This window comes from Anguilla anguilla, chromosome 19 (genome assembly GCF_013347855.1).
Source record: "Anguilla anguilla isolate fAngAng1 chromosome 19, fAngAng1.pri, whole genome shotgun sequence".
Classification (NCBI taxonomy): domain Eukaryota; kingdom Metazoa; phylum Chordata; class Actinopteri; order Anguilliformes; family Anguillidae; genus Anguilla; species Anguilla anguilla.
The window spans coordinates 5,710,810-5,725,513 of NC_049219.1; the positions used below are offsets into that span (position 1 = coordinate 5,710,810).

The 14,704-nt window shown below is 41.4% G+C and overlaps 3 long non-coding RNA genes across 4 annotated transcripts in view; 1 reads left to right on the forward strand and 2 right to left on the reverse strand.

Moving 5' to 3' along the window:
* Positions 1 to 3,139: 3,139 nt before the first annotated feature.
* On the reverse strand, positions 3,140 to 7,454 carry LOC118219147. Its single transcript, XR_004763667.1, has 3 exons — positions 7,312 to 7,454; positions 5,045 to 5,085; positions 3,140 to 4,454 (listed from the first exon to the last, which is right to left on the reverse strand). It is a non-coding gene; the product is annotated as an uncharacterized LOC118219147 (long non-coding RNA).
* A 3,772-nt stretch (positions 7,455 to 11,226) lies between these two features.
* On the forward strand, positions 11,227 to 13,246 carry LOC118219148. 2 transcript variants are annotated; one of them, XR_004763669.1, is made up of 3 exons: positions 11,227 to 11,438; positions 11,611 to 11,702; positions 12,427 to 13,246. It is a non-coding gene; the product is annotated as an uncharacterized LOC118219148 (long non-coding RNA). The 2 variants fall into 2 exon arrangements; XR_004763668.1 differs by lacking the exon at positions 11,227 to 11,438 and having other exon boundaries at positions 11,445 to 11,702.
* A 7-nt stretch (positions 13,247 to 13,253) lies between these two features.
* LOC118219146 overlaps positions 13,254 to 14,704 on the reverse strand; it is a 5,610-nt gene continuing 4,159 nt past the window's right edge. The window contains exon 3 of the long non-coding RNA XR_004763666.1: positions 13,254 to 14,549. This is a non-coding gene — a long non-coding RNA (uncharacterized LOC118219146). The remainder of the gene's footprint in view (positions 14,550 to 14,704) is intronic.

Consider the following 14,704-nt stretch of genomic DNA (forward strand, 5'->3'; position numbering starts at 1 on the left):
TTTGCAGCATCAGTGGTCTTTGAAAGAAACATCCTGGGGTTTTTTTGATCTGTGGTTTTTATTTATTTTCATAAATACAGGTGCCCCAAAAAGTCTACTGAATATCGCAGAAAGTTAAGAGATAAGTCAGTAATATTTTGGTGTGGAGTAGTAGCTCTGGCTGGTTTCCGTTGGAGCTGTATAAACTGAAATAGAGACATTTTAAACAAACTTTTCTCTAGAATTATTCTAGGAGGGCACTTTGAGTGCGTTATTATCACAGGTAATCAGGTCTGACTGAACTTCAACTTTGTGGGTCAATGTTCATAACCCATCTTCAGAGTAGCTATAACTATTTAGCTACCGCAAGACGCAGCCCTTATGGACCCCTGTCTGTCTGGACCCTTGGAATGATCTAACGGTACCCCAGCCTAATCCAGAACTGTTTTTGTGCAGTGTGCCCTGCCATTTAAAAGCAGACCACCAGGTGGCGCCTTGTGATCATGCGCTCAAGCAGCATGAATTTCACAGACGTGTGCATATGCGGGAATATGCATAACCACGTGATGTGTAGGTTATGTTGTACAGGGATTACTTTGAGGTCTGTCTGTGGAGTGACTACCTAACTCCCCCCTCCCGTCCCTGGTTAATCCACATTACGGAGGGTTCTCTGATGGTCAGCTGTCCGTCGCGCTTTGCCTGGCTGGACGCCGGCTCTCGGCACGGTGAGAGAGTTCATTATCTTTACTAGACAGTTTTAATGTTTCGCTGAGGAAATTTCAATGTTGGAGTCAGTTGTCTGCCTGGAGCTGTATTAATATGGAGTCTATAATCCACATTATAGCCTGGAAAATCGGACGCACTTGTGTTTTAAACATTAAATAGTTTCCACTTCTCCAGGGTATGAAAACGCAAACTGCCATGCTTGTAAAACGTTTGAGATTAAAGCTTCATGCCACCATTTCAAACTCGACTTAAGGGTTTATCATTGTAACATTAAGAATGGGAGTGCATCAGCGCAGATTCTTTTGTCAAAATTACCAAAATGTTGTCATTATTTTAAACTACAGTGCTGTTGTATGACATTTCATTAATTATTTTCTTAACGATGGCTTCAACCGGGGCCGTCTGTATTAAACGAGTAGGAATGCTGGCCCCCTCTTGTGGACATAAAACGCACCTGCAACAGAGTACCCGAATGTCCGCTCACCTGTCATCAATCACCATTAAAGCACGGGTAAAACACAGCTCTCGGCTACGTTTAGGAACACAAATTCGGTTGTTGTGGAGGAAGTTGTAAGTAATCGACTTTTTTATTATCTTAATCGGGTATGGTAAAAATCTGAGAAACATTCAATTAATTCCAATATTTTTGCGCAAATTTTCGATTTATTTGCGCATGTAAACGTAGTAAAGTCGGCTTTAAATTTCGGCCTTTTAAAACTGCGCATGCGAAAGGTCACCAAACGCAGTGAGCTGGGTGTTGTTTGTATATCTTTTTGCGGGGATAAAGAATCAGTACAGTTAAACCAGCAAGATTAAGTCTGAGGGACTGTGGTTTAATCGATGTTTAAAGATGGTAGGGAAACACCCAGGTGAGTATGACAGTGTGGCATGGCTGCGACGATTGAACAAGTTATTATAATGTAAACTACAGGAAAGTAAGATGGTATTGAACGTTATTTCAGAATTAGGAGTTTTTTCTTTTGTAACTTTGCTTAGTTCAGACCAGCAGAAGCAGTAACTATTTGAAAGGAAAGTTGGATTTGTTTGTGCGCAACTGGACTATATGTGCACGGATGCAGTTGAGGTTTTTTTAACGACCAACAGAGGGCAGTAATGAGTGTGGAAGCGTTTAAAATGCCAGAATCATACAAAGAGAAGAAGACGCTGAAGCATCACGCAAAGCGGTGTAAAGTAATTAGTAATTTTTGGACACAACTAATTGGCCTTACATGATTATTAAAAGAATCCATGTAAAACCCAGGTATTAGATAAATCGTGTTTTTTTTTTTAACCATGCAGATGCTTAATCAGAATATTGTTTAAAACTGATTTTCGGGGTGTTTGTGTGCACGTTGCTGTAAATCACCTGCATGTTAAGGATTAAGATTAGTCTTCACTTTTCCAGGGTAGCAGACGCGCGCACACACACATTTCACTGGTTTACCTCTGTTTAGTGTGTGACTAAAAACTAAATTACACAGCCTAATATGTAGATGGTACTGTAGATTGTAATGTAATGTAATCCATCTCACTTCACATACATTGGTTTGATTATCAATTTCTTATTTTTAAATGCTTTTAACTGGTCCCTTCTGTTTTAAAGGAGCTGAGCAGACTCGGGGAGTGTTTTGGAGGCATCGGTGCTGGGCTTCATATGTCCCCTGATTCAGAATGCTGCTCCCCGACTCGTCTTCAACCTTCCCAAGTTCTCCCAAGTCACTCCTCTGCTGAGTTCACTCCACTGGCTACCGGTCGCTGCCAGGACCAGGTTCAAAGTCCAGATCCTCGCCTACCCTGCAGCCAACAGGACGGCCCCCGGCTACTTACAGGACATGATTCAATCCTACACGCCAGCTCGACCACTCCGCTCTGTGGAAACAGGGCCACTTGCACCCCTGCCATTCGGATGAATCTGGGATAATTTTTTCACTTAAATTCCCCTCTCTTATGCTACACATGTACCTCCTGTGCCAATTTCATGTTACCTGTACCGCCATCCAGCACTTATACTGTACTTTGTATCATTATCTTGATGTTGTAGCTTGTCATGCCTCCTAGTTTTACTTAGCAGAGGTTAGGTCAGAGTAATGTTTAATGTGTGAACTGGACTTAATGTGTTCATGGTTATGAATAACTGTTACAAAATGAGTATTGTGCCTTATTGGATCTGTGTTTTGTAGTTGTTCCAATGACCTTCTTTATGCACTTATTGTACGTCACTTTGGATAAAAACGTCTGCCGAATAATGCAATGTAATGTCAGGAGTTTGCCTCCCTCTGCTGGACAGAAAATAGCATTACAGCAGAGGAAATCCGATTTAAAAAATGTTGCAATGTACAAGTCGATTTTTTGTATGGTTATCAAATGTATGTGGATTTTAATGCTGCACACAAGTTGCCCTCTGGGGATAATAAAGATCTACTGAAACCAAAACTCACTGTTCTTATTGTGCATTATTTTTATTCAGCAATGGCAGCACAACTTTCAAGACTGAAATGGAATTGCAGAATAAAATTCCAAAACATAATTTTATTTCATTATTTAAAAGAAAATAAAATGCATTTACAAGCCCTGTCCCCAATACATATCCACTGCAGTTTATAAAAACAGAATATGAGTGTTCTCCATAGCACATTACTGGCTAGATTAAATCTCATTTTTCATCCTTGTGAAAGAAAACATTCAAAGGCATAAAAAATGTAACCAACTAATAACTTTCAGGCACACCTATAAGATGCAACATTACACCTTTAATTAGGTCATCTGTTTGAACGGGACTTGTCAGTCACCTGTTGTTCTAATTATAAATCACAAATGCAAAGGAATTCCTTCAATGAATCAAAAGCTTTATTTAAAGAAGCCAAAATATGTTAGGGTGTCAGTTTATATTTTGCCACAGTTTCTTAGAGTTCATTTTAGGAGAGCACCTAATCTGGATCTGTGTGATTCAAAGCTGAGCTCTTCCTGTTTATTTCTGATGGGTCTGAGAATAAGTTCACTAATGAGCACCCAGGAACTCTTGAAGGGCTTCGTGGCGCAAGACAGAGTACCCTGTTCCACAAAGCCCAAGGTAGCAAGTTCAATCCCCCTTCTGTTCTGTCTGTCTGGTGCTTCCCCTAACTCACCTCTCTGCTGTGGCTCTAAGAACCGGCTGTAAGACATAGGTAACAAGGTTCATCGCCTTCAGGTCCGAAGTTAGTAGATGAAGGCAAAGTTTCTGTGATATCAAAGTCTTATATCCACTGAATCAGCCTTCAACACAACAAAACCACTGTGGTGTAGTGGTTAGGGACCTGGTCTCAAGACCAGAAGCTTCAGGGTTCAAGCTTCACGTAATTTTTTTAACAGTGGCGTTTCCCATCAGCTTCCAGTCACTGCATCACGCCCAGCAGATTTGAGCCAGCCACGGCCGGGGGGGTTCCAGCTTTTTTCTTTTTTTTTTGGGAAATAGTTCTGTTGCGTCATCTTCTTCTACCCATAGAAGAGCCGGCCGATTCACAGAAGAGAAGGTGGCGCAACGGTATTGTCTTTGCCTACGGACGCAGAGGTTGGGGGTTCGAACCCCCCTTTGTCTTTGTTTCGCTTATACGTGGGTTGTCTCATCATCAGGCCACTTCTGCAGCCGCGCAACCGCTAACACGACGGTGGCGTAAAGGTATTGTCCGAAGCTCGGAACGCGGAGCTTCAGGGTTCGAATCCCGGTCCGTCCCTTCAGTTTCTACTTCTGAGGTCTGACTGTCTTCATGTCACTGCAGGAAAAACAGAAAAAATGTCAAAGTTACAGTGGTGCAGAGGAATGGTTCTCGTTTTCCACTAGCAAGGTCAGAGGTTCAAGCCCTGCTTTCCCCTTTTCAGTTTACGCAGCTTTTGTCCGTTGTGCTGTGTAAGTGCACAAAAAAATGAGTGATAAATGCAAAGGAGTATGTGGCGTAGGGGGCTGAACCGATCCTCAGGAGGTAGAGGTTGATGGTTCGAGTCCCCGAGACCGCACCTGAGCAACGTCGGTGGTCCCCAAGGGTGGGGGAGGTGTGTGTGTGGTGTGAGTGGACGGGCAGGCAATCTGGCCCCCCGGAATTTCCCAGAATACAACATGGGGGTTATAATATTTTTTTGCAAATTCAAAATTTTCGGAAGGTAAAAAAAAAAAAAAATTTTTGACAGGGGCCCCACTCTCCGTTAGTGCATTACTACTGACAGTCCCCCATACTACTACGCAATCAAATGAACTCATTTGATTGCAGAAAGGTAGCAGTATGTAAGACTGGCAGTAGTAATGCACTAATATACACCAAAAGTGGTGCATAGAAACAAAAACAAACAAAACCAAACTCATACATACACAGCGCCTCCATCTGGGGACTTCCTGCTTCTGCAGACAAGCTGGAGAGAAAAAAAGAGGGGGGAATGTTTAAAATAAACAAAATATAATCAAAATATGTTACCTATGAACATACATTATGCAAATGAAAACAGAGGCATTAACAATCTTTGTTAAAAGAGGGTTGACAGGACTGCATTAGTACAGGGTGCTACAGGCGAAGAATATGTCTCCCTCTGCTGGACAAAAAATTGAATTACAGCAGAGGAAGTATAACACTAAAGTCTATTTTTGAAAGGCTGACGAATACATGCAGATTTTTCCCATTACCCACAATTGAAGCTAAACTCAGTTTACTGTATAAAGGCAGAAGTATATAAGACTGGCAGAGACATTAACTATAGCCACTGTATGTGGTGAATACATGGGAAAGTGTATGAAATGTGCATGTAGTTAAAGATGAGGACAGGTAATTTATGTATGTTGGAATCTGGGTGTGAATTACTAAAATGACAGTTAGCAGGCCCATCACCTTAGACCTGCGCAGGAGAACAGATAACAGATACAGCCATGCGGGTGTGTCAGTTTCTTCAAATATCTCACATGTACATATTCTCCTCCGCACATCTAAGGTGGTGAGCCTTCCAACTGAGTTAAATAACTCACATCCAGATACCAACATACATAAAGGCCCTGTCCTCATCTTCCGCAACATGCACACGTCATACTCTTTCACCTGCAGTCACCTGGCTATAGAACGTGTATACAACCCTTCCACAGTGTTCCCTCTTACTGCATTACAGCCTTAAATAAAAAGCACATCAAATCTGATTTTTTACATGTATTGACACATGGTATTCCACAATATCCAAGTGAAAACAATTCTCAAAATACCTGAGAACTCATTTTTAAAAATCTATGACAGCTGGGTTGCATAAAACAGACACACCCTAATGATTGTAATGGTGCATTAGCTCACGCATAACCAAACTCCTACATCACACACCAAGCTGACTGGCCCGTACCTGTGTCCAGTTATAGTAATTCTGATTAGCACACAATGAAACAATCTGTTTCTGTAGGCTTCCTCTGCAGGGTAGTGCATTACACAGCAAAGAACAAACCATGAACAACAAAGAGCATTCTAATGGACTCAGAGGTAAAACTGCAGACAGACACAAATCAGGAGATGAGCATAACGAGATATCAAAAGACTCAAATAACACAGTGAATCACCACTGAGATCTTGCATAGATCAGGCCGTCCCTGCAAACAGGATGAACGAGCACAGAGGAGACTAATCAGAGAGGTCACCAAGAGGCCAATGGCATCTTTTAATGAGCTGCAGCTGCAGTCCGTTATGGCAAAGACTGGTCAATGTGTGCATGTGACAACAATATCCCAAGCTCTCCACAATACTGGCCTATATGACAGGGTGGCAAGAAGAAAGGCCCTACTCAAAAAAGCCTTTTGCATATGTCTCCTTTGACATATGCAAAAACACACTGAACTCTGAAGCAATGTCATGAAATGTTTTGCGATCTAATGAAACCAAAATAGAAATTCTGTCCAAAACACACATCAGCACATCAACACAGAACACCAGCCCTACAGCGAAGCATCCTGTTATGGGGGCGTTTCTCATTGAGAACGCACTAGGGCTCTCGTCGGGACAGAGGGGAAAATGGATGGAGAAAAATGTCCACACTTACACAACTCAGTTATTATAGAATTTCATTTTTAATAAATTCTCAGAAATGTGGGATATTACTGAATACCATGTGCAAATGAAGGTGGGATAAATCATGTTTAATGTAGTTTCATTTAAGGCTGTAATGCAAGAAAGGTTCTGCGTACAGTTTCTGTAAACACCGGTAGTATTTACAAACAGCATGACCACACGTAGTTGTAATGACAGTTATGAATTCGCTCAACAGGCTGCAGGAAGGCTTGATATGACCAGCAAACAGAAAACTATAGAAATGTCAAACCAACCAATTCATCAAATGCAGCTAACAAAACTCGCTAACGTTAACTGGTTTGTTGATTCTTTGATGGCTGTCCAGCTAGTGTTATCTACATAGCTAGCTAGCGACATTAGCTAGGCAGCTAGCTAGTTCGGTTGTTTGTTTATCGATGCAAACCGTATTTTGCAAGGTTGGTTAAATGTACGGATATTATCGCGTATCACACAGGAAGCACACGAAGTAATATTTTCAAAACATAGTTAAAGTGAGCATTCAGACATTGCATAGTAAGCATTGGCTTGTAGCAAAATATGTAATTACCTTTCTGCAGCCCTGCAGGCGGAAGTATATTTACGAGTTGCAGATGGCCACCGCATGTCTTTCGACGATGGTTTACTCGGGAAATGAAGTCCACCGTCTCGCCGGCTTCAGCAATCGCGACGCGTTATTGACTACATATCCCACAAAACTTTAAAAAACACAAACATTGCGTCACGGTTGGTCAAACCGTATGTACTGAAGTAAAGGGGGAGGGCGTTAATTTTTTCCTCCTTTTACTCACTGGCGTTATATAGCGCACGTCGCATAATTATAAGGACGATTTAAAATTTAAGATAATAAAAAAGGTGCGCAATCAACTGTTTTATTTAATAATTATTGCGCGTTCTCGTTTGTTTTTCGTTTCAGTCACCATAAATGAACTCTCTCAGCCCAACATCATAGTTAAGCCTACAATCACAGAAGTCAAAATGAGACAAAAGTTTATCCATGACAGACAGGTCATTGAGCACAGAGTTCTGGAGCACCTCAGTGAGTACATGCACTAGCATTCCCCCAATCCACTAACCGTGGATGTCATTGGTGCTCAAGTTGGGTGATTATTGCCTGTCTCTCACTCAATCCAGCCCGGCCATCAGTATGTTTGAGAGACAGAGATTAATCACACTCCTTGAGTGGGAATTGAACCCACACTTTCAGGCTGGGAAATACCAGCGAATTTACCCTCTGAGCCACCCCAGAACTCTGAAAGCACTGTCTCATGCATCATAGTTAAGTCTACAATCAGTAATGTCAAAGTGAGACAACAGTGTAAGGCCTGCAGGGGGACTGAACCAAGATCTTTGCTGAGGATGAAACCCTTGTACTGGTCCCATTGTTGGAAGGGCAAGAGCTTACAACTAAGGCTTACAACCAGTTAGAATGCATCATAGACTAGTTCACCCAAGGCTGGAAAATCACATTGAACTCAATGATCTGACATTGTAGAAGGAGGATAAACAATGATAAAATTAAAGGCCATTGGTCTAAAAATTAGATAGATATCGTAGCACAGTGGTCTCAAACTTAGTGCCATGGAGGGCCGTGTGTATGCTGGTTTTTATTCCAGCCTCAGCTCTTGATTATATAATTAGTTCAATTATTTGCTGAATTAGGGATTCAGGTTTGCACATAATGGTAACACGACATCTATGGTGACCCGCATTGTCTAAATAAATAATTAATAATAAATAAAGCATTTGCAATATAGCACAATGTGAATGTGGTACTGCTATTCTTCATGGCATGCATAGCTATTTCTAACATAAAGTGGTTAAAAAGGGTAAATAATCCTTCAAAACATGAAAAGTGTCTAATTAATAAAAGTGAACATCTTGTTAATTCTGGGATTGCAATTGTGGCTGGAAAAAAAAACCCAGCGTACAGTTTCCTAGGACCTAGCATACACAGAGTTTCCTAGGAAGAGCCTTTGTTTTTTTGTTTTTTGGTCATTTGTGGTCTTATACTGCCATCTTGTGGTCTAAAAATAGAAGTTCATAGAAATATCAGAGTTAAATGTTGAAAAAGAAGGTTCGTTCCTTTTTTGCATTTTTTTTTCAAATGGATTGTTGATGCATTTCTGTGCAAAACCCAGAACATAAATATTTATGAATAATAATTTGTTCACAAATGTTTAATGTGGAATATTAATAAACTGCAGTGGAGTTCCTGAATCTGGAAAGGACACAGTTATGATGTGTTAAACAAAGATATTTAGAGTGTAAGAAATTAAGGATAACACGCACATATCTGAATATTTATTATGGACAAGTGAGTGTCTTCACATGGGGACAAGTTGGCCCTGTGCTGGGGTACTTACCCCAGTTTATGACTCGCTGGTGATGTATCAAGCTAATACTGTTTAATTCCTTCTGCCATTTCAGATCATTGACTGAACCAAGATCTTTGTTGAGGAAGAAACCCTTGCACACTATGTGATGTGTCTCCACTACGTCTGTTAAGGTGAAGATTTTGGTTCAGTCCCCCTGCTGGCCTTACATGTTTTTCCTCTTTGACTTTTCTGATTGTAGACTTGTCTATGATGCATGAGAGAGTGCTTTCAGAGTTCTGGGGTGGCTCAGAGGGTAAATGCGCTGGTATTTCCCAGCCTGAAAATGTGGGTTCAATTCCCACTCAAGGAGTGTGATTAATCTCTGTCTCTCAAATGTACTGATGGCCGAGCTGGATTGAGTGAGAGACAGGCAATAATCACCCAACTTGAGCACCAATGGTATCCATGATTAGTGGATTGGGGGGAATGCTAGTGCATGTACTCTCTGAGGTGCTCCAGAACTCTATGCTCAATGACCTGATTGTCATGGATGAACATTTTCCTCATGAAAGCAATCGGAAATGTTTTCAAGCACCTAGGCACATTTTGGTCCTCCACCCACCGATACTGTTAATCAGTATGCAAATTCTTTGTCATCACTAAGCTGTGATTATTATTATACAAGACTTTTTTTAACCAGCTGTGGCATTTGGCACCTAAGACCAGTGATCCAGACTTCTAAGTTAAGTCTACAGTCTTAAATGTCAACGAGGAAAAACACTCCAGTACAGCAACGTTATGAACCCAGGTATCTCTGTTGAAAGGGTAATTATCTTAATAGAGGTACTTAGCGAAGGCACATCACACAGTGTACAAGGGTTTCATCCTCAACAAAGATCTTGGTTCAGTCCCCCTGCAGGCCTTACACTGTTGTTTCACTTTGACATTACTGATTGTAGACTTAACTATGATGCATGAGAGAGTGCTTTCAGAGTTCTGGGGTGGCTCAGAGGGTAAATGCGCTGGTATTTCCCAGCCTGAAAATGTGGGTTCAATTCCCACTCAAGGAGTGTGATTAATCTCTGTCTCTCAAATGTACTGATGGCCGAGCTGGATTGAGTGAGAGACAGGCACTAATCACCCAACTTGAGCACCAATGGTATCCACGGTTAGTGGATTGGGGGGAATGCTAGTGCATGTACTCTCTGAGGTGCTCCAGAACTCTATGCTCAATGACCTGTTTGTCAAAGATAAACATTTTCCTCATGAAAGCAATCGGAAATGTTTTCAAGCACCTAGGCACATTTTGGTCCTCCACCCACCGATACTGTTAATCAGTATGCAAATTCTTTGTCATCACTAAGCTGTGATTATTACTATACAAGACTCTTTTTAACCAGCTGTGGCATTTGGCACCTAAGACCAGTGATCCAGACTTCTAAGTTAAGTCTACAGTCTTAAATGTCAACGAGGAAAAACACTCCAGTACAGCAACGTTATGAACCCAGGTATCTCTGTTGAAAGGGTAATTATCTTAATAGAGGTACTTAGCGAAGGCACATCACACAGTGTACAAGGGTTTCATCCTCAACAAAGATCTTGGTTCAGTCCCCCTGCAAGCTGTTACCATGGTGATTCTTTACATGCTTAATGAACGTGTAAATGCATCATTGGCTGATTCCTGGCATCCCTGGACATTGACACCCCTGGAATTCCAACCTAAATGGCAGCAAACATTTAAGATTTTTGCTGAACGTAGCAAACTTCTTTGACTGTGAACACAGGACCACGACAAGGCAAAAATGCCCTGTGGATGGTACTGGTCCGGCTGGGCGTTGTTCAGTAAAGCCAAATAATCGCAGCCCTTGAGCCAATCGGTATGTCCAGATTAATCGGGATGAGTCATCAGAAATCTCAGCCCTGTCCACCACAGGAAGCAGTGATTAATCATGTAATATTAAAACCCTTGCCTATTGCCATCTCATTTGTTCATATGCAGCGCATCTTATTTGTATGAGAGATTCTTGCAGTTTTGTGTGATCAGCTGGTGCGCTAATTGAAATAATTATTTATTAATTATTATTAAGTACAGTGTTGTATGACATTTCATTAATTATTTTATTAACGATGGCTGGCTTCAACTGTATATACGAATAGGTAAGATGGCTCCCTCTTGTGGACATAAAACGCACCTGCAACAGGCGGCTGTCCGCGCACCTGTCATCAATCACCATTAAAGCACAGGAAAACACAGCTCTCGGCTACGTTTAGGCACAATTCGGTTTTAATACGATTGAGGCAATAATCCGGCTATGGAAGGTTTGATGTAAACGCCTGTTTGTTACCTTAATCGGATATGGTAAGAATCTGAGAAAACATTACATTAACTCCGATATGTTTGCGTAAATTTTCGATTTGTGTGTGCACATGAACGTAGGAAAGTCGGCTTTAAATTTTGACATTTTAAAACTGCATATGCGGAAGTTCACCAGACGCAGTGACCTGGATGTTGTTTTTATATCTTTATGCAGGGGGTAAGGATCAAGTACAGTTAAACCAGCATGATTAAGTCTGAGGTACTGTGGTTTTAATCGATGTTTAAAGATGGTAGGGAAACACTCAGGTGGGTATGAGCGTGTGGCATGCCTGCGACGATTCAACATGTTATTATAATGTAAAATACAGGAAAGTAAGATGGTATTCAACTTTATTTCAGAATTAGGAGTTTCTTTTGAAACGTTTCTTGGTTCAGATAAGAATAAGCGGTAACTATTTGAAAGGAAAGCTTTGGATTTGTTTGTATGCAACCAGACTTGCACGGATGCATCTGAGGATCAGTTGTGAATTTTTTTTAACGACCAGCAGAGGGGCAGTAACGCGTGTGGAAGTTTAACAAACCAGTATCAAACCAAGCGAAGAGGCGGAAGCAAAACGCAGAGCGATGTGAAGCAATTATTTTTGGACACAACTAATTGGCCTTACATGATTATTAAAAGAATCCATGTAAAACCCAGGTATTAGAGAAATCGTGTTGTTGTGAACCATGCAGATACTTAATCGGATTATTGCTAAAAACTGATTGCTTCCAATTTTCGTGGTGTTTGCATGCACATTGCTGTAAATCACATGCATGTTAAGGATTAAGTTTACGGTCTTCACTTCTCCATGGTAGTAAAAACACACACATTCTACTGGTTTACCTCTGTTTAGTGTGTGACTAAAAACAAAACTATACATAGCCTAATACATAGATTGTACCAAAATACAGTATACATGCATCTCGCTTTACATATATTGGTTTGATTATCAATTTAAATGGTTTTAACTGGTCCCTTCTTTTTTTAAAGGAGCTGAGGGGAGTGCTTCGGAGGCATCGGTGCTGGGCTTCACATGTCCCGATTCAGAATGCTGCTCCCCGACTCGCCTTCAACCTTCCCAAGTTATCCCAAGTCACTCCTCTGCTGAGTTCACTCCACTGGCTACCGGTCGCTGCCAGGACCAGGTTCAAAGTCCAGATCCTCGCCTACCCTGCAGCCAACAGGACGGCCCCCGGCTACTTACAGGACATGATTCAATCCTACACGCCAGCTCGACCACTCCGCTCTGTGGAAACAGCGCCACTTGCACCCCTGCCATTCGGATGAATCTGGGATAATTTTTTCACTTAAATTCCCCTCTTTTATGCTACACATGTACCTCCTGTGCCAATTTCATGTTACCTGTACCGCCATCCAGCACTTATACTGTACTTTGTATCATTATCTTGATGTTGTAGCTTGTCATGCCTCCTAGTTTTACTTAGCAGAGGTTAGGTCAGAGTAATGTTTAATGTGTGAACTGGACTTAATGTGTTCATGGCTATGAATAACTGTTACAAAATGAGTATTGTGCCTTATTGGATCTGTGTTTTGTAGTTGTTCCAATGACCTTCTTTATGCACTTATTGTACGTCACTTTGGATAAAAACGTCTGCCGAATAATGCAATGTAATGTCAGGAGTTTGCCTCCCTCTGCTGGACAGAAAATGGTATTACAGCAGAGGAAATCCGATTTAAAAAATGTTGCAATGTACAAGTCGATTTTTTGTATGGTTATTAAATGTATGTGGATTTTAATGCTGCACACAAGTTGCCCTCTGGGGATAATAAAGATCTACTGAAACCAAAACTCACTGTTCTTATTGTGCATTATTTTTATTCAGCAATGGCAGCACAACTTTCAAGACTGAAATGGAATTGCAGAATAAAATTCCAAAACACAATTAATTTTATTTCATTATTTAAAAGAAAATAAAATGCATTTACAAGCGCTGTCCCCAATACATATCCACTGCAGTTTATAAAAACAGAATATGAGTGTTTAAATTAAATCTCATTTTTCATCTTTGTGAAAGAAAACATTCAAAGGTATAAAAAATGTAACCAACTAATTACTTTCAGGCACACCTATAAGATGCAACAACATTACACCTTTAATTAGGTCATCTGTTTGAACAGGACTTGTCAGTCACCTGTTGTTCTAATTATAAATCACAAATGCAAAGGAATTCCTTCAATGAATCAAAAGCTTTATTTAAAGAAGCCAAAATATGTTAGAGTGTCAGTTTATATTTTGCCGCAGTTTCTTAGAGTTCATTTTAGGAGGGCACCTAATCTGGATCTGTGTGATTCAAAGCTGAGCTCTTCCTGTTTATTTCTGATGGGTCTGAGAATAAGTTCACTAATGAGCACCCAGGAACTCTTGAAGGGCTTCGTGGCGCAAGACAGAGTACCCTGTTCCACAAAGCCCAAGGTAGCAAGTTCAATCCCCCTTCTGTTCTGTCTGTCTGGTGCTTCCCCTAACTCACCGCTCTGCTGTGGCTCTAAGAACCGGCTGTAAGACATAGGTAACAAGGTTCATCGCCTTCAGGTCCGAAGTTAGTAGATGAAGGCAAAGTTTCTGTGATATCAAAGTCTTATATCCACTGAATCAGCCTTCAACACAACAAAACCACTGTGGTGTAGTGGTTAGGGACCTGGTCTCAAGACCAGAAGCTTCAGGGTTCAAGCCTCACGTAATTTTTTTAACAGTGGCGTTTCCCATCAGCTTCCAGTCACTGCATCACGCCCAGCAGATTTGAGCCAGCCACGGCCGGGGGGGTTCCAGCTTTTTTCTTTTTTTTTTGGGAAATAGTTCTGTTGCGTCATCTTCTTCTACCCATAGAAGAGCTGGCCAATTCACAGAAGAGAAGGTGGCGCAACGGTATTGTCTTTGCCTACGGACGCAGAGGTTGGGGGTTCGAACCCCCCTTTGTCTTTGTTTCGCTTATACGTGGGTTGTCTCATCATCAGGCCACTTCTGCAGCCGCGCAACCGCTAACACGACGGTGGCGTAAAGGTATTGTCCGAAGCTCGGAACACGGAGCTTCCGGGTTCGAATCCCGGTCCGTCCCTTCAGTTTCTACTTCTGAGGTCTGACTGTCTTCATGTCACTGCAGGAAAAACAGAAAAAACGTCAAAGTTACAGTGGTGTAGAGGAATGGTTCTCGTTTTCCACTAGCAAGGTCAGAGGTTCAAGCCCTGCTTTCCCCTTTTCAGTTTGCGCAGCTTTTGTCCGTTGTGCTGTGTAAGTGCACAAAAAAATGAG